Consider the following 20,975-nt stretch of genomic DNA (forward strand, 5'->3'; position numbering starts at 1 on the left):
AGTGCCTCAGAAATGGGGCTGTATTCAATTCCCTAAGATATGTCAAGGGTAAATGAACCTGACTCAATATGTTATAACAATCTATAAGGTCCCAACAATGAAGAAACAATGTATGTGATGCTAAAGATGAAGACAATATGTGGATTAAACTAGAGAAGAAAAGGATAATGCTACCTCTAGAAATCCCCCTAAGGTTTCTGTGGAGAGTCTCAAATAAGAGGTATATTAAAGAAAGATACTGCAATAGATTAGGAAGGGTAATATGCAAGAGAGAATACTAGGCATGGGTAAGACTGACAGAGAATTTGGGAGCTACCCCAAATAGTCAGTGAGAAACCTAACAATTGCTAGTCTAAAATGAATAGTCAGTATGATGGTAGGAAAGTGCAAGCTGATCTAAAGTCTGCAGGGGTTATAGCATGCTAATCCCCTAACTTAATTACAAAGATAAGTGATCATCATGTACTCAAATATCACAAACCTAAGACACAAAATCTATGAACACTGCATTAGGCCTAGTAGACTCCTCAAGTTGGGAATGGGAAGTAACAGCAAAATCTTGAGGAAAAAGATTGAAATCCTCATCAACCTGTACAGGAATAACCTGTTCTGGAGGAGCCAGGCAATGTCTAGCAACAGAGGTTTTCCCATGTAACATTCAATCTCTTGACATATAAAGCCAGATAAATCCATCATCAGATTGTCTGCACCCAAAGTCTGAGTTGCTAGTGTGACCCCCCAAGTGATACTATCAACTTCAGAATTCAGTGCACAGAAAGGTTAATCAAATTCAATGGGGAAAATAAGATTGGTTGGTTGGTTGGGGTTTTATGGCGCAAAGCGATGAAGCTATCTGCATCAAACGATGGGTAAAAAATTTTAAATTATAAAAATTCATAAAAAGGAATCATGTTAAAACAAAGCAAAGACCAATTTTTGAATTAAAAACTTAAATAGTGTTAAACAGACCATTGATCCTTAACACTTGTATGGTGGATGGACAGTGTCACCATCACCAGTGATATTATCCAGCACCAGGGGTAAACCTGTGGACAAAATGTCAAAAATGGTGCTTTCGTTCAGAGTCATAACGATGGCACGACAGTAAAATATGGACCATTGTGACTTCAGTGCCACACAGACGCCACATGGGTGCATCAGTCCTAAATAAAAGAAAAGGATGTGTTAAAAATTGTGACCAATGCATAGTCTAGTTGGGACAACTTCCTCCTTCTGATCCTTACAAAAACAAGACAGCCAAACTCCAACAGAAGTTTTTATCTGGAAAAGCTAATTATCATGTTTTTCACTACAAGTTGATTGCCAACTGGCATTGAGCCGAACCTTAAATATAGTACCATAGTCCACATATGAAACAGGTATGGCAGTGATAGTACCAGAGCACACAGACTTAGCTGCAATTTCAGCGAGCTCCTTCCTGTGAATGCCAATGTGGCCTGGTATCTGGAAGACCTGAATAGAAGTAGATGTTAAGGAGGAATGGGCCATTCAGTTTTGAATATCAGTGAAAACAGGATGAGAACTAATGTGAAGCAATTCCAGAGCAGTAGAGAGCTAAAAGAGTCAGTATAAATACAACAATTCGTGTACTGCTTAGCTTCTATGTAATCTAGGGCAAGAAAAATAGCATGCAATTTGGCAGTAAACACAGAAACTGTAGAGAGGATTCTGTGTACATCCACCAAACCACAACAAACAATGGCAGAGCCCAGTGAATCACCTAATTTTGAACTATCTGTATAAATGGGAATGGAAAGATGGTTCCAAAGATGTTCAGCAAATATTAGACAGTACATTTAATCTGGAGTATCTGGCTTCCTAAGATGATGCAAAGAAAGGTCACACTTATGGATGGTAATAAGCTATGGTGGGATGGGCTGACCAGTGGATAAAGCAATGCCATCTAAGGACAGAAACAATTCAACCAACTATGCCTGGATATTAAGACCAAAAGGAACAAAGAAATACTGTCTGTTCTGAAAAAGCACAGCCCACTGTGGAAGGAAAATATAACCCAAGATGGGATGCTGTGGTAAGGATCGAAATTATGAAGCATATAGTAAAGACAGTGTAGAGGAAGCTCATGAGACTCTGTGTACAGAGGGCACATTGGATCTTTAGCAGAGAACATTGATCTGCTCCCCAAGAGGTGGAAGAGAGGACATGGAAGATGTTCAGTGCTCTTTTACACTTGACTCATAGCTGCTTGGTGTGTTGTATAAAGGTCACCTTATGGTCAAATATAAGTCCCATTGACCATGGGAAACACAACTTCACTGACACATAGTTCAAGATCAGGGTAAACATCCCATTGGTGGCAAAAATGCATGCAAACAATTTTAGAGAGAGAAAGGGTATAACCATTTCTTGTGGTCTATATTAGTAAATGATTTAGGGCAGTCTGTATGTGCTGCTCAATAAACCTCATGTTAAATGACTGACAAGACATGTGGAAGTTGTCAACATACAGCTTGTTTACAATGATAGAATGGAGTTGTCCAATGATGGCATTAATCATTATACTGAAAAGTATGATACTTAAGACACAGCCCTGAGGGAGTCCATGTTCCTGTAAGAAAGAATGGGAAGGTGTCAAACTCACATGAACTTGGAATTTCTGGCACATTAAAAATTTTTTTATGAAAATGGGAAATTGCCATGCAACCCTTATGAGTGAAGGTCCTGCAAAATGCCATTCCTTCACATAGTATCATAAGCTTTCTCAAGGTCAACGAATACTGACACAAAATGTTGTTACCTGATAAAAGCTTCTTTAATTGACATTTCAAGTCAAATCAGGTGGTCCACAATGAAGGGCTGTCATTGGAACCCACTCAGTTGAAACCCACACTGAGTGGTTTGATTTGAGGAACTAAGCAAGATAAACATAAACCATCCTCTCTAAGGTCTTATGGAGACAACTCATCAAAGCAATTGAACAGAAGTTTGAAGGAATCTTGGGATCCTTCCCAGGCTTAGAAAAAGGTAGGGCAAAAGCCTGGCACCAAGCATCAGGAATAGCATTCTCCTGCCAGATCTAGTTAAAAACAACCAGAAGAATAGTAAAAGGCAGGAAAGAGATGGTGCAGTATCTCGTAGTGTATATCATCAGGTCTGGCCAATATACTGCCAGAACAATGAAGAGCAAGCTTGAGTTCCACCAGTGTAACAGAGTGATTATAGTCATAGAAATGATCAGCATGAAAGGAAAGAGGCAATTGCTCTGCCCAAGTCTTGATGACTAAAAAGGTGGGGGATGAAAATGAAGTGCTAGATACCTGGCAAAAGCTTTTGCCAAGAGTATTGGTGATGCTCTGGGCATCAGCAACTTGCTGGCCATTGGAAAGCAAGATCAAAAATGGGACAGAAGTATACTGCCCATTAACCATCTAAATCTTGTTCCATATGACTTTGGAACTGGTGGTAGAAGAAATGCTGGTTGTGAATTTAATCCACTATTCCTTCTAGCTTTGACATATCACCTGCTGAGTAGGTGCACAAGCCCACTGAAAAGCAATGAGGTTTGAAATTGTGGGATATCTACATAAGGTATCCCAGTTCCACTTATGAGCTTTCTGTGCCATGTGGCAGGCAGAACTCCACCACAGACGAGGATACCATGGAAATCATGTTAAGGTTTTTTTAAGTATAGATTGAGCAGCTGCTTGGATAATACAGTTAGTTACTGCTGTCACACCGTCGTCTATTGATGGATTACAAATGATGGTAGGATAAGTTTTGTGAGAGCAGTGAGAGAGGGCCAGCTGGCCTTGTCCAGCTTCTTCCAAGGCCAGTCTTTCAAAATGATGGGAAAATGATCACTGTCTCATGAGTCACTGTCAACCCTCCAGGAAAAGTGAAAGTGGCAGTCAGAAAGATTAATAGCAGTAAAAGACTGAAGAGAGAGAGGTGGTGATCCTAGAGCATATACTCTAAGGAGTGACCCATTCCCATCAATATCAGCACCTCTCCAGAAGTGATTATTAAAGTTCCACAGGATTAAAAAAGGAGATGGCAACTGTTCAATAAGAGTATCACAATCCAATTGATCATAGAGCAGACAGACAGAGAAAACAGACAGTGATGGTATAACCCAAGAAAACACTGATGGCTACAGCCTCCAAGGGTGTGTCTAGCAGCAAAGACAGTGCAGGTACATGCTGATTGATTGATTGATTTAGTGTTTTATGGCACAAAGCAGCGAGGCTATCTGTGCCAGACATTTGGTAAAAATGTAAAAAAAATAAATAAATAAATATAGTAATAGACATAAATGGAAATGAAGGTAAAACAAAAAAGTATAAAACCAATGTTGACACCTAGTCTACAATGTTAAGATAGAAGGCAGAGTATAAGAAGTTGTAAGGTATTTACTCTAGCAAAAGGTAATGATCATGACCCAGTATCAAAATGTAAAAGAATAGAAGTTTTAAAAGACACAGTAATAATGAAGACTAACAGGGAGTAAAATTTGTTCAAGAACCAAAGTTGTAAAATATTTACCTAGCAAAATGGTAATGATCATAACCTAACAGAAGTCACCTGGTCTTTCCAGTCCTGGTTCCGGGTTATGAGTTAATATGGCCAGTACTAAAAGTTAAGTAGTAAAAGTGTGAAATGATATGCAGCAAAAGTATAATAACAACTCGCCAGGACGACTAACTAGTAGTTCAACAGATAGTTCAAACAGTAGCGTTAGTCACCTGAAGTTGGCCTTTCCAGTCCTGGTGTCGAGTTATTTAATGTTCCGGCCATTGTCCAATGTCAAATTGAAGGAAAGAGATTAAAACTGTAAAAAAGGAACCACAATTAAAAGGTGTAATGAATAAATATGCAACACTTAAATGAGATTAAAAGAGATTATTGGCCATTAAAAATTAAAAACATTATCAAGGTGGACACAGTCACTATCACCAATAACTCTGTCCAATGTTACAGATTGACCCTGGGAAAAAATATGTTTAAAATATTGCCGTCATTGAGAATTGTAACGATGGCAAGAAAGTAAAACATGGCTGATAGTGATTTGAGTGTTACACAAACTACACATTGGTGCATCAGTTCCAGATAAAAGAAAATGATGAGTTAAAAAACTGTGACCAATGCATAGCCTAGTGAGAACAACTTCCTCCTTCCGAACTTTACGGAAGCTAGATGGCCAAAGTCCAATTTTGGGTTTGATTTGAAAAAGTTTGTTGTCACGTTGCTCCTCCAAGTGGACTGCCAGCTGGCACGGAGCCAAGCCTTGAAGACAACACCATAGTCCATGTATGGCACAGGCATAGGAGTGATGGTGCTGAAGCAGACATATTTAGCTGCCATGTCTGCAAGCTCGTTCCCGCAAATACCAACATGGCCTGGTATCCAGAAAAACTGGATTGAAGTAGCTGCTAATGAGAAATGGGCCAGTCGGTTTCGAATATCAGCGAGAATAGGATGTGAGCTAATGTGTAGCGATTCCAAGGCAAGTATAGAACTAAGCAAATCAGTATAAATAGTGCAGTTGGAGTACTGCTCAGCTGCAATATGATCCAGGGCAAGAGATATGGCATACAGTTCAGCAGTGAACACAGAAGCTGTAGAAGGGATTCTGTGCACAACTACTGACCCATAGCAAACCATAGCAGAGCCCACTGAATTACCTGATTTGGAACCATCTGTATAAATGGGAACTGAATGATTGTTTGAAAGATATTCATTGAATAAAAGATGGTACTTCCAATCTGGAGTATCTGCCTTTTTTAGGTGACTGAAAGAAAGGTTACATTTGGGGGCTGTAATAAGCCATGGAGGGATGGGCCGACCTGTGGAATCTGCAATGTTATCCAAGGACAGACCCAATTCATCCAATTGCGCCGGATGCTAAGGCCAAACGGAGCAATGACAGATCGACTGTTCTGAAAAAGTACTGCACACTGAGGAAGGAAAACACATTTCCAGGTGGGATGCTTTGGTAAGGAATGAAGTATCAAAGTATATTGAAAAGATAGTTGCAAACAGCGAAGGTGTAGAGAAGGTTCATGAGATTCAATGTATATACTTTGAACTGGAGAGGTACGGAAAGCCCCAGTGCAGAGTCGAAGTCCTTGGTGATGAATGGGGTCCAGCATCTTTAAGGCCGAGGGTCTGGCAGAGCCATAGACCATTGATCCATAATCGAGTTTCAATATAATAAGAGCACGATATACCTTTAACATTGAACAGCGATCTGCCCCCAACTGGTAGAAGAGAGAACACGGAGGATGTTCAGTGCTCTTGTGCATTTGACCCGAAGCTGCTTTAAGTGTGGTATAAGGGTCAGTTTACGATCAAAGATAAGCCCCAAGAACTTGGTCTCCAGGACCACTGGCAGCAAAACTTCACCGATATGAAGTTCAGGATCAGGGTGAATACCCGTCGATGGCAAAAGTGCATGCATACAGTTTTGGAGAGAGAGAATTAAAGCCGTTAGCCAGAGTCCACTTCCATACACAATTGAGGGCGGTTTGTAGTTGCTGCTCAATATATCTCATGTTTGATGACTGACATGAGATGTGAAAGTCGTCGACATACAGCCCATTCGCAACAGTGAGAGGGAGTTGTTCAGTGATGGCATTTATCTTTATACTGAACAGTGTAACACTCAATACACAGCCTTGAGGGACTCCAAGTTCCTGTACAAAAGAACGGGAAAGTGTCGAATCTCCTGCCCATTAAAAATTTTTTAATAAACATGGGTAGATGGCCACGTAACCCATATGTATGGAGGTCTCATAAAAACACCATACCTCCATGTTGTGTCGTAAGCCTTCTCTATGTCAAAGAATATTGATACAAGATGTTGGCGGTTGAGAAAGGCTTCTCTGATAGATGTTTCAAGATGAATTAGGTGGTCTGTGGTGGAGTGCTGTCGACGGAACCCACACTGGATGGCGAGAGGAGGTTATTTGATTCAAGGAACCAAACAAGACGAGCATTAACCATCCTTTCTAATGTCTTACAGAGACAGCTCGTTAAAGCAATTGGACGGTAGTTTGAAGGAATCTTGGGATCTTTCCTGGCTTAGAGAAAGGTAAAATAATAGCCTGGCGCCAGGCATCAGGAAAAACATTCTCCTGCCAGATCCGGTTGAAAACAATCAGAAGGACATCAAGAGAAGCAGGAGATAGATGGTGCAGCATGTCATAATGAATATCATCAGGTCCAACAGATGTACTGGCAGACCGATGAAGGGCCATTTTTAGTTCCACCAGGGAAAAGGGACAATTATAGTCAAAGAAATAGACAGTTTGAAAGGAAAGAGGTGATCGCTCTGCCCGAGTCTTGATGGCCAGGAAGGTGGAGGAACAAGCAGAAGTGCTAGATACCCGGCAAAAGCTTTCACCTAGAGTGTTAGCGATGTTCCGAACATCAGTCACCTCCTGACCATCAGAGAGTAAAATCGAGAGGGGGACAGAATTGTAGTACCCATTTACCTTTCAAATCCTGTCCCATATGATCTTGGAACTGGTGGTAGAAGATATGCTGGTTGTGAACTTAATCCAAGATTCCTTCTGGCTTTGACGTCTTACCCACCTAGCATGTCCACAGGCCCGTTGGAAAGCAACCCGGTTTGAAAGTGTGGGATATCTACGAAAAGTATCCAAGGCCCGCTTTTGAGCCTTCTGTGCTAAGTGGCAAGCAGGATTCCACCACGGACGAGGATATCATGGAAAACGTGTCGAGGTTTTAGGAATACACTGAGCAGCTGCATGTGTAATACAGTCAGTTACCGCTGCTACACAGTCGTCTATTGATGGCTGATTTACGATGGCAGGATCAAGTTCTGCGAGAGCAGTGAAAGTGGACCAGTCTGTCTGATCCAGCTTCCACCGAGGCACGAGGGTAGGGTGGCATCGACCACGGCCAGTCTCTCTCAAAGGGATCGGAAAATGATCACTGCCTAGTGGATTACTGTCAACCCTCCATGAAAAATGGGAGAATAATGAAGGGGAGCAAACTGAGAGATCAATAGCGGTAAAGGACTGACTAGGTGCATGAAAGTAAGTGGAAGAACCAGTATTGAAAAGAGAAAGATTGAGATCAGAGAGCAACAGCTCTACAGATCGGCCCCTCCCATCAATAATAGCACTTCCCAGAGGGGATGATGTCCATTAAAATCCCATAGGATTAGAAATGGAGATGGCAATTGTTCAACAAGAGCATCAAGATTTGATTGATCATATGTCTCTCCAGGGACAGGTACAGAGAACAAACAGTGATGGTATGACCCAAGGAAACACGGATGGCTACAGCCTCCAAGGGTGTGTTGAGTGACAAAGACAGGGTGGGCGCGTGTTGATCAACCAACAGTGCCACCCTCCATGTACTCAACCATCACACAACCTGTCATTTCTGTACAGAGAAAACTGCCGAATGGAGACAGTATCAGCAGTTTTGAGAAATGTTTCTTGTAAAAAAAGACAAACAGGATGGTAGGAAGCAATCAGCATTTTGATATCATCCAGATTAGAACGTAAACCTCGACAGTTCCATTGTATCAAGGTGGCCATTTTTAAGAACGGGTAGGTGAAGTGGCTGGAGAACCCTTCGGTTTACAACCACGTCTTTTTTCTTTACTGTCTTTAGTCGGAGGAGGTCTATCAACCTCCATGGATCCTGCTCTGGGTCGGGTGGGCAGGTTTTTGTTATTGGAAGGGGAATGCAGTGACTGAGGATGCAAACGAACAATTGTTTTGTCTCTTGTGGTGGGAGAAAAAGATGTATCAGAAGAAATGCCCGTATTTGAAACTGAAGGACGTGGATCTTGAGGTTTGTCGGAAGGTATGGGAGGAACAGAGATGGGTGTGGAAGTCGATTCATCAACCTTTTTAACCACGGAGATCAAAAGGCTTTTCATTTGTTTTGAAAACGATTCTCTTGGAGGAACAGAGAGATCTGTCTGCACTCCCACTGTAGTTGTGGAATGAAGTGCAGCAGCATATGTCCATGATGGAGTTGGGGACAGCAATTTCCGAGCCTCAGGATAACTAATGTTATGTGTCGTTTTCAAACACTGCACCTCTTTTCCTCCAACCATTTTGGGCAAGAATGAAAGTAAGAGGGTGAGAACCATTGCAGTTTACGCAATGTGGGTTCATGTCACAGTCATAGGCATCGTGGTCCTTGCCTCCACAACGAGCACATGTCAGGGAACCACGACAAGATGTCTTTGAGTGGCTGAATCTCTGACATTGGAAACATCGAAGAGGGTTTGGTATGTATGGCCAAACCCTGCAAATGAGATAACCTGCCTTGATGGTGGCAGGTGCACGTGGTGAAGTAATGTTAAAACAAGGGTATTTGTTGGCAGTGTAACTCCATCTTGCAAGTGGAGATGCCCCTCACTGCAGAAACTCCTTGAGTGGAGAAACCAGCAAGAATCTCTGACTTGAGGATGTTCTTCAAATTCCTTTCAACAATAACTCCTCATGAAGAATTCAAGGTAGCATGGGGTGTAACCTCAATAGGTATATCCCCAATTGCTTTGAATTCAAGAGGAGTTCACTGTGTTGGGATGTGGATGTTTCAACCAATATGTCACCAGATCAAAGTTTCTTTACTGACTTTGGAGAGCCAGCAAGTCCCTCTAGTCCCTTTTGAATAAAAAAAGGGGACATTTGCCCTAAAGGTTTTCCAAAGAGAATGTAATATAAGAAAATGAGGTACATGTGTTACTGATGTTGAAGATTGCTGTTCTGAGTATTCAAGACGTGGTCGCTACCCATTGACTGTTTTTTTACAATTTTATTTAAATTTTTAGAGGATCCATAGGAAAAGAAAAATTTTGGTACCCACTGACCCCACCCACCATGGAGCCCTACAAGGGGATGCACTACAAAGTCATGCAAGGACAATGCAGCAACGCCAGGGTTTCGTGAGCACTATACCCAAACACCAGCATCAGGCACAATGTCCACAACACCCGTTGAGAACTTCCAACACTGGTACTTGGTTGACTCTAACCTAAGTGGACCAGCCGATTGACCCAAGGGGGGCCACCCAAAGGCCGCCCGTCTTCAGGAATTCAAGGCCAAGGTGGTGTATTAGGGTTGGACCCCTCAACCACCAGGATCCTCTCCTCCCCTTCACGGGTCGCCACGCACGGCAAACACATGGGTGGATGTTTAGATCCCAGAGAAGGTAACCAGATAGAACAGAACCTTCCCTGGGAGGTCCCCTCACCACGTACAGGAATCCACACCGAGGGGTACATGCTGATAAACCAGCAGTGCCACCCCTCCATGCACTCATCCATCATACAAACTGTCATTGCAGTATAAATAAAACTGTCAAAAGGTGATTGTATCAACACATTTCAGAAATGTTCCCTGTGAGGAAAGACACACAGGAGGATAGGAATCAATCGGCACCTTGATATCAACTAAATTATAACGGAAACCTCAACTGTTCTCCTGTATCAATGTGGCCATTTTTATTTAAATGGAAGAGAACTAGGCAGAGAGCCCTTCTCTTTTTGACCACGCCTTTTCTTTCTGTTCTCTTTAATAGAGAGAGGTCTATTGACCTCCAAGGATCCTGCCCTGGGTCAAATGGGCAAGGTTCTGTTGTTAGAAGAAGATTACAGTGACTGAAGGTGTAAACAAATAATTATTCTGCAGCTCAGGCCCATAGAAGAAGACAGACCTGAAGAAATGCCTTAGCCCAGAACCAAAGGAAGTGGACCCAGAATGCTGCTGAAAGGAATGGTGGGCACAGATATGGGTGTTGACATTGACTAGTCAACTTTCTTAACCATGGAGCACAATAACTTTTCATGTGGTTTGAAACAGATTCTGTCAGAGGTACTGAGAGATATGTCTGCACTCCCACTGTACGAGTAGAATGGAGAGCAGCAGCATATGTCCAAGATGGAGTGGTGGACAGTAACTTTTGAGCCTTGGGGTAAGAAATGCTGTGAACCGTCTTCAAACACTGTACCTATTTATTCCTCCATTCACCTAGGACATGAACAAAAGTAAGATGGTTGAGAGCCACTACAATTAACACAATAAAGATCAATTTTGCACTCCAAGGCATCTATGTCCTTGCCACTGCAAGAGGCACACATCAAGGAACCACTTTGATGTCTTTGAGTGACTGAACAACTGACATTGGAAATATCTCAGAGGGTTCTGAAGATATGGCCGTGCTTTGCAATTTAGATAATCTGCCTTGATGGTGGCAGGTGGATGTGGTGCTGCAAACATCAAAATTAGGACACTGGTTGGCATCAATGCAAGTGGAGATACACCTCACTGTAGAAACTCCTTGGGTGGAGAAACCAGCAAGCATCTCTGACTTGATGTTCTTCAAATCCCTCCTTATGACAAATTCAAAGTACCATGGAGAGTAACATCAAAGGGTATATCCCCAACGGCCTTCAAATGCAAAAGGAGTTCACTGCATTTTGGAGTGGATGTTTCTTCCAACATGTCTCCAGAACATAGCTTTTTGACTGACTTAAGAGAGCCAGCAAGACCCTCTAGTCCCTTCTGAATAAAAATGGGAGACATTTACCCTAAAGATTTGTCTGATAAAGAATGTGATATCAGAAAATGAGGTACAGGTGTTGAAGAAGTTGAATATTGCTGTTCAGAATCTTCAAAACATGGTCGTTTACCTACGATCTGTTTTTTCACCATTTTATTTTGCTTTTGAATATAGGGATCTATATAATAAAGACAAAATATGTTTGGTGCCCACTAACCCCTCCCACAATGGAGCCCTATGAAGAAATGCACTACAATGCTAAACAAGGACACTGCAGCAATGCCAGGAACTCCTAAGCACTATACCCAAACACTAGCATCAAACAATGTCCACAACACTCGTTGAGAATGTTTAACACTGGTACTTGGTTGATCTTAGCCCAAGTGGACCAACTGATTGACCCTATGGAGCCCACTGCAAGACCAACCATCTACAGGAATTCAAAGCCAAAGTGGTATGTTGGGGCTGGTCTCCCAACCACCAGGATCCTCTCCTCCCCTTCACAAGTCACCAAGCACAGCAAACACATGGGTGGATGTTTGGATTCCAGAGGAAGTAAACTGAAAGATCAGAACCTTCTCTGGGAGGTCACCTCACTACATACAAGAATCTACACCAAGGGGAGAAAAAATAAGGCAACTACAATTAACTGATATTAATAGATGAAACAGGTTGATTGAAAATACATTAATTAAAAAACAATCATTTTGTGAATTGAACATGAATCATGAAACAAAGAAAAAACATGATCAACTCCAAGTAATGCCAAGCAATAAGTAATAGTTTGGGAGAGGAATGTACAGGGAATCACATGCATCAGAAAAGCATGTTATGCTGTTACTGATTAGGAAGTGATGCATGATGATTTACTTCAGAGAAATGTTGGAATCATCCAATTCTCAAGGAGGGAGAACAGAAAGCTTATGGCATGTGTAAAGGAAAAGTTTGCATACAGTGAGCAGCACTGAATGAAAATAGCTAATCTTGTGAAAGGAGATGAGTGCTGTATCGGAAGTAAAGGGTGGGTATGCAAGAGCAGCTTTCAAGGCTATATAGTCCACTAATGTCCATAGATTGTTATTTACATTAAAAAACATTAATACAATTACAACAACCTAAATTTGCTGATGACATTAAAACTAGAGCTAAGTAATTAGTACAATTTGTCAATTGATTAATCATCAAACTCATTAATCAATTATATTCAACTAATCAATTATTTCTACATGAGACTAATATTCCTATTTCCAACTTCTTTCTAACTGCCCTTCACTTTAACTCTTTTGTGACAGGCTCAGTATAATAAACAAGCATTTATAACTTTTGATGCAGCATGCGTACCTTCACAAAATTTGGTAGATTTTTAGTAATGATTACAAGTCTTCTGTATATAAGATAATCCGATTTATTAAAGAAGAAGTATTCTTAACTAAAGATTTGTTTGTGAAAAATTATCAAGTCTGTTTCATTATTACTAGTCCAAGTGTGAAATGTTTTTTTATGATTAAAAAACTATTCTTTACCCCAAAAATCTGAAATATTATGTGTAATTTCTTAAATCTCCTAAATACATTTTGAATGTTTGTTTTCAGTAAAACTATATACCACACAAGAAACATAACACAGATTTATAAGCTGAGAATTCGATTAATACCACTGTTTGGGTTTCTCCCTACAAATTTCACAAGGCTACTAAAGCTATTTAATTTGTATTGATGAAAATAAACAATATCTAACACTAGTTAACAGTCTGAGAAATACTAAACATAACATCTTACATTTTATTGGACATCACCCTTAACCAAGTCTTTTAAACAATTTTAACCATTATAGAAAGGGATGCTTTATGATCATCCAGGGTCAGTACGGCTGAGAAAAAGTATATATTTATTACAGAAAACTGAAATACTTGTCATTAAATAAAATAATTAATAATCATTGTTGCTAAACAGTAGTAAAGCACTGTTACAGAAAACTGAGATATCTGGCTTTACTACACTATTATTAAATAACTAATTCATCGTTAAAAATAACTGTTCTCAGATTTTATGGGATATAACTAGTAAAGATTATCATTAAAATTTGTAATAGATAATATATATAATTCAATGACAAAAATATTCCCTCCAATATTACAAAAACCCAGACTACATCATTTACTATTTTACATGAAAACTTGTGATGATACTAGATGACAATTTTGCAGAGATTATTACAATTCATAAAGTTGAAATCAAAGTTTAAAAACAAATATTAAGAGCATGACAAAACAAAAAAAAACTTAATACCAATGTTTTGGATATTTTTTATAATTCTATCATCACTCTGAAAAACTCAAAATATAACTATAAATTTTATAAGGATAAAAAGCATCATAAGTAAGATGTTGTTGACACACATAGAAGTTAGAAAAAACACAAAATGATAAATTTGTTTACACTTTACAGTACACACTGAAAAAATAAACACTTTATAAACAATAAACATGCATGCAAGACAAGATTAAAATCAAACAAAGTACTAAGCCACATTTATGCAACACCTGACAACAGCTGGACTTTTGTTTTCCATTTAGGTGCTTCCTATCTAGCCAGAGCTAGTTCATACAAATAGATTAACAGCTTAATGGTGTTACATACTGTCAGTAATTATTATTCCACATCTAGAAATGTCTGACAAACACAGTTTAAATAGTAAATTGTTCAGCAATCTTTTGTTTTCAGTAAATATAGAAGAAGTGATATTTTCTCTAACTTTTTATTTACTAAAGCAATCTTCTCCTAAGTCATATCTACAACCCATAAAAACAAAACTTCTACAAATACAGTTAATATGAAAAACTAACAAGATCTTTAAATTGTTCATTAAATTTATTAGACCTTTAAGTTATTAAAAAGCATTGTATTAGGTCATTTTTTTATTTTTTGCCTTATTTTTCTAATTATTTATAAATTTCCCTCTATTCAGTTAATGTTTATGATGTAAACAGTTTAAATATATAGACACAACATACATCACAAGGAAAAATCTAATCATAATAATATATTTTTTATGTACACTTTAATAAATACCAAGCAAATAGAAAAAAAACATGTACATCTCATTGTTTTAAAGTAATTCATATAACAGATGCATATTCATCTACTTAATACACTGCAGCCTCACATTTGCAAGTTGTGTACAAGCAAAACGTGTAACATTGCACCAAGGGAAGAAATACTAAATATTACATGCAGGCTCAACTGTGATGCATCTTGAATCTTAACTGATTTGTTTGAGTTATGGCAAAGCTATTAAGACTGTTTCCTGTAATTCTTAATTCTAATCTGCTGACCAGAGATAAGACAACTTAGGCTACTCTTGTTAACAATGAATAGGACCATTATAGCCTGGTGGTTGCCTTGTAAACTTATAATCATGGACATATTACCATATGCCACCTAACATGTGCCCTTTCAACCATAAGGGCATTATAATATCATGGTCAATTAATTCCACTACTTGTTGAAAAACATTATCTAAAATGTTAGCAGTGGATGCTACTAGACGGTTGCCTTCTCTTTGGTCAGTAGAAGATAACCTTTGTAGCTTTGTCATAACTTAAAAACAAGTAAGCAAACATAATGCTCCTGTAGCTAAAAGAGCAAGCATATTTTGTGACAATGGGAACCAAACTCAAGGATTTTAAATTACAAGATTACACCATTAATTGCTACACCATGCTGGCACACAGCTGAACAACCTTGAATTAACTGAAAAAATAACAACAAGAAATCATAGTGACAATATTTTGATTATTTCAGTTGTTTGAATAATCAAAAATTGTAATGCTGGAAACCCTGACTTCAAGTAGGCAATTGTTTTTGGAACATTAATCACATTTCAATTAATCAATTACTTTTCTTGATATTCATACATAATTCATTATACTAATTCACTGGGTTAATTGCCCATCTCTACAGTAGATATTTTGGTATTTTCATCTGTACTGAGAACAATGAGGTACTAAATAATGTCTTGGGTCAACTGATATGTTGGACAACAAGTAACCTATAAATGTAAATTTCTTGAAATTTATGTTCAATTGCTGTTTGTAAAATAAGGCCTGCATGTAAACATAGATTATAACAAATGTTATTGAAGAAATAATTAATTATGTGAAGTAGACTTGCCATTTTACTAACAAATAATCCAAAAAAACCCTGCCTAGCAATAAAACCCAATGCAATAGTAATTTAGATCTTTCACTTAATGTAGATGAGAACCCATGCAAAAGAGGGACTAAAGAAAAAGATCTGAACACAGGGGTTAGTAAGTTACTGAAGCAATCAAAGTAATGCTCTGTTATTAGAAGCAAAGATTATTGAAGTTTAGCATGTATTTATACACTCAGTGATTATAAGTTAAAAGATATTATTATCTATTTATAGAAATCATAAATTAGCCCTCATTTAAAACAGTATAGAATTTTTCCTTCCTTAGCTAAGAAAGGATACTAACTTATGAGAAAGTGTACAAAGAGCTACTGAATTGATTCTGGAGAGAAAAAGAGTTATCTTATGGTGATAAAAATTTCTTAACTTCTTACTCTCAAGACAATCTCATTAAAGTTTAAAAAGCTAAAACACAGCACAACTGACTGGACAAAAGAAGAAGTTTATTATCTGTTAAGCATTTTATTAAAATGGTGGTTGTTATTCCTTTTACTGGAGGCTTAAGTCTGGTAGTTCAGTTGAAACATTTTTGGACAAATGTTTTTTATCTCTATAACCTGATCACCAAATGATATGCTGCACAGACTTGTCTACATTGTAACATCAGCTTACTACCAACTTAACATATGGATAATAAGGGATAATTTGTTCCTTCAAGGTTGTCTTTACATAACCACTCAAAAAAAATAAAATAAACCACAGAAGTTACTATAGAGGTTATCACTGACTCCACACTATAAATCTTGTAAAATACCAGCTTCTCCTACTATTAACCTACTGCCTTATCTTCATGTTGTACATATTTGAAAATTTGATTCTAATCCCAATCTGCACCCCACCCTAACAACTTGTGTATCAATGACCCAACTGAATGGCTCAGTATTCAGTACCCAGTCATGTACAATTACCATGTGTTAAAGAACATCAGAAGATAACATTTACATAATATACAATGAGCTGAACACAAATAGTTATAGTAGGACTTTAACTCCAACAGTTTTCCTATTGCTTCCTGTGTTCAGCATTTGATAATTTTTAGCCACAGCACTTTTATCTCCTTTTCGGTAGCTTGTATTTGTGGGAAAACATGCACTAAAAGATAAACTACTTGGTCAAACTAGTTTTTATAACAATTATTGACAAATTGTTGTAACACTCTTCTAAGTTAGGAATAGAATCCTACAAATGTTTGCTTTAAGCTTATTGTTAATATAAGGCAAGCTAGAGGACTGGGTATTAAATAGAAGGAAAGTTCAGTTCTTTTCAATGTTACTGGTGCAACTGAACACACAATTTTGACTGCACCTGAAGGTTTGGAATAAAAATTAATCATTATCGAAACAAACTTAGACAGCAGGCAAGTGTACAGAATGAACAAAATTTCCCCTATTTGTTTGCCCTTTTGCCTTAATTGCTATGTAGACATTACACTGTAGGAGAACAAAGTTCTTGGATGTCCAACCTCAAGAATAAAGTGGCTTGTATTAAACTATTGCTAATAAAGTTGTCCTTAAACAATTAAAGCTATTTTAAGTTATAATTACATAGAATTCTGGCTTCCTTTACTTTGTTATTTATAATTATATTTAAACAAAAAAGTTAAAAAGGAAGCTAAAGAACAAGATAAAACAAGCTTGTTGCTATTATTGATGTTAGCTAGTTAAACAAATTAATAATATGCCAATTATGCTGCACCTCACAGTTGGTTGGTTAGCACTTAGTGATACAAAGCAATTAGGTTATATATACCGCACCCTACAGACTTTTACTTCTTTCAATGTATTGGTCTAACGTTAAAAATATGCTTTCTCAGTCATTCTGTAACTTTAGGCTTAGCACGTACGAACAGAAAGTGCAGTTTAGGTCAAAGAATTCCGTTTTATTTGTTTTCACTTTTGTAATTACGTTAAGTTTAATGCAATGGTGCCATCATCGGCAGCAAAATAACATTAACAGCATAACATCTTTATCAAACATGATGTCAGAAAAACACGTAGGTTCAGGAAGTCTTGACACAATTACGAAATGACAAAATCCCTATAACCCGAGTGCTTTCGAAAAACGCACCTTTCATCTTCAGAGGCAACCAGGAAACATCTTTATCATAACCATTTTATGTTAATATAACATTATTTACTATTATTACTACTAATAATGCTAGTATCAGTAGGGTTAGGTAACATTTTTACTTTGTAGTTTCTGCTCAGTGCAGAATAACACTGACATTTAAATTGTAGGCCAACATAACACTAAATCTAAGTGCAAAAAAAACAAACTTCAACATCAAATATTGAATAATAAGTTTTAACTTTACAATATATTCTTGACAAATTGTACCTACAGTAATACATATATCTCAAGTATTAGTATTAGTATACATCAGTTTAATATTCACGTACCAACTTTGTTTTCGTACTTTAGTGGCATACGCTGCAGACGTGGTAAGCTATTAAACAGAAAAGGAACAGTACTATCAGTCGTAATACCAATTCTGGATATTCTAATTATAAAATAGCTAAAGTTATTTTAACAACTAAAACTACGAAAAATAAACTGTCAGTTGTTTTTTAAAATATATATTTATAAAAATGCACGTTATTTAGAACAAACATTTATGTGTGAGTTCAGTTGTATTTGGGTCCTAATCAAATATGAGATCTGTTGCACTAACAACAATGTTGATTTGTTTCTTGGGAGTCCTAGCAACTTAGCGACTTTTTGTATTTCCTAATGACAAAACTTTAATAAAGAGAGAGAGATTTTAACTGCCAACAACAGAGTTTTTTTCAGAGAAAGAGTCCCTCGCTGGTACAGCGGTAATTCTTCGGATTTACAACGCTAAAATCAGGAGGTTCGATTCCCCTCGGTGGACGCAGCAGATACCTTAATGTGGCTTTACTACAAGAAAACAAACACAGAGAAAGAACTCGCCAATTTATAAGTAATAAAATCATTCTCAAGTAGTTCAGTAGTGTCAATGCAATACATTTTTAGTGGTTAGTAAATATAGATATTCTGTACTGTCTTATTACACATGGAAGTATAGTCTCCTCATTGTACCGAAAATTTTCCATCCTGCTGACATACAACATTTTGAAAATTATTTAGTGATTATTTTAATTCTCTATTAAATTCTATACAGATTTTGTTCGGTGACATTTATGATGCCTTTAGAAGATCTAAATATTCAAAAATTTCACTGCTTTATGGAGTTGGTGTGTTTTACTTTTAGCCCCAAACACTACTGTATGACGATAAATAAAATTAAAATCATGTTTCATGAGCTTGTAAAAAAGGTCTTTACACCACAAATAATTTCATCTAAGTTCGATTTTTAAAAATGAAGAATTCAGAATAATAATTAATTGTATGCATGGTTGTAAATTATATGACAAATTTTCATTCACATTTATTCGCCTTATTTTCAGAATTTAAGTTAGATCAATACTATTGAAAATTTAGAGAAAGAGCTGTAGGCTTTCTACTCCAGGATATACTTTAGGATTCATTAAACTTTTTCCAGAGGCTGTTAACTGTAATTTTTACGTGCTTGTTACTTATTAAGATTTGAATTTAAGCAGAGGTTGGGCAACAAATGTAAATAGCCAACTATATGGCAAATTGTACCAACAACTAGAAGTGATAAAGATGTGAGCTTTACCATGACTCTTGTCTGATTTATAGCAAATTAGTTTGTACACATTTTTAATGTGTATGCTTGCAATTTTTGTAGGCCCATGATTAGGATAACCTGCCATATCTTCAGATGGCACACTCAGACACAAACTAGGAATCTTTGGGCTGTTCCCAGATTTATTAATGTTTAAGAATAAAGTTCATAGCACCACAGATTAGTATATAGTCTACTATGGACTAAACATTGTCTGTAAGAAAAAGACGAAAGTAAAGTGCGTACCTAGCATCAGAATATAGAATTGTGATGAAAAAAGAAGATACAATTTCAAACATGGATAATACCTTTGGCTATGATTTAAGTTGAGAGTGTATAGGTTACTTAACTCTAAATAAACTGGATTTTAATCTTCACATTCAGTTGCTCAATCCATCAGTATATGAAGTTTGGTTGTCTCATGGAGCTCAAATGAATGTGAAACACGTGGACAAACTGAAGTTATATGCATCAAATATGGAGCAATGAATGAACAACGTCCAGAGACATATATAATTAAAAAGGGGTGGAGAACACTAGCGCTACCCTGGCGGTTTTTGAAAGAGCTGATACTGAAAAGCTACACTTCTGAAAAAAGTCAACTGTAACGTGAGCATTATAATAAGCTAGGATTATTTTAAACCTACAGCTAAAGCGAATAGCTAGAGCAATCAACTGACAATAGCCGTAGCACTAAAAATTTTTTTTTTTTCAATACAGCCAATAAGATATGAAGTGCCACGTTTGTTTAAATGTTATCACGAGATTGACCCAGTTATTTATAACACCATCAGTAACATGAACATTTAGGTCATATGTAAGTGTGTCCACATTGGACCCACATATCATCTGAAGAATACAAACAAGTTCAATCGAATCATCCACATAATCAGTAGTCACAACACACACACATTCAGCCACCCATACAAATAATTCATTGAACTATCGCAGAAATCATTTCCAACTTGTCCACATTAGCAAAACCATTGAAACTACTGAGATAACCACAATCCAAAGTTCCAGCGAATGTACATTTGCCTACAGTGGTCCGATAACATAGCTCTGCTAATTTCAAGTGAAAATATGAAAGGAGACCTGGATCATTTTCTTCTGAGGGGGGAGAGACCAACATTAGGAACAACTAACTATCCTGAGAAACCACTGAGTTGTGTCAAATAAAAAAACAATTAATCAAGGGCAAGAAATACCTCCAAAATGTCTGTGCCAGTGGATAGCAAGTTGTTCACTTGTACCCCAAGGAACAGTTATTCATCAGCGAACTGAAAATGGTACTACTCTTAAGGAAATATATATATTCTTCCTGTCTTTTTTTCTGTTTTTAAAGTGTTTTAGAATGATGTATTTCCACCAGTTAAAAAATAAAACACTTAACTACGCTAGCAATTGAGTTTCGTTAGCCTTGGTGGGCAGAGTGCAGATGGCCCTTTGTGAAGCTTTGTTCTTAAACAAATAAACTCACGTAAAAATTTAGTTTAGGGCCCGGCATGGCCAAGTGAGGTGAAGCGTGTGACTTGTAATCTGAGGGTCGCGGGTTCGCA

The 20,975-nt window shown here is 37.6% G+C and overlaps 1 protein-coding gene across 2 annotated transcripts in view; it reads right to left on the bottom strand.

The window, feature by feature from the left end:
• Window positions 1-20,975, bottom strand: part of Ccdc85 (coiled-coil domain-containing protein 85) — a 72,365-nt gene that overhangs the window by 40,068 nt on the left and 11,322 nt on the right. Inside the window, exon 2 of one of the 2 annotated variants that reach the window (XM_076465472.1) lies at window positions 18,146-18,192. The gene's annotated coding sequence lies outside the window, so the exon portion shown is untranslated. Of the gene's footprint in view, window positions 1-17,813; window positions 18,010-18,145; window positions 18,193-20,975 lie in introns of those variants that run through there. The other variant, XM_076465473.1, reaches the window with a different exon arrangement.

The sequence above is a fragment of the Tachypleus tridentatus genome, chromosome 10 (assembly GCF_004210375.1).
Source record: "Tachypleus tridentatus isolate NWPU-2018 chromosome 10, ASM421037v1, whole genome shotgun sequence".
NCBI classification, from domain to species: Eukaryota; Metazoa; Arthropoda; class Merostomata; order Xiphosura; family Limulidae; genus Tachypleus; species Tachypleus tridentatus.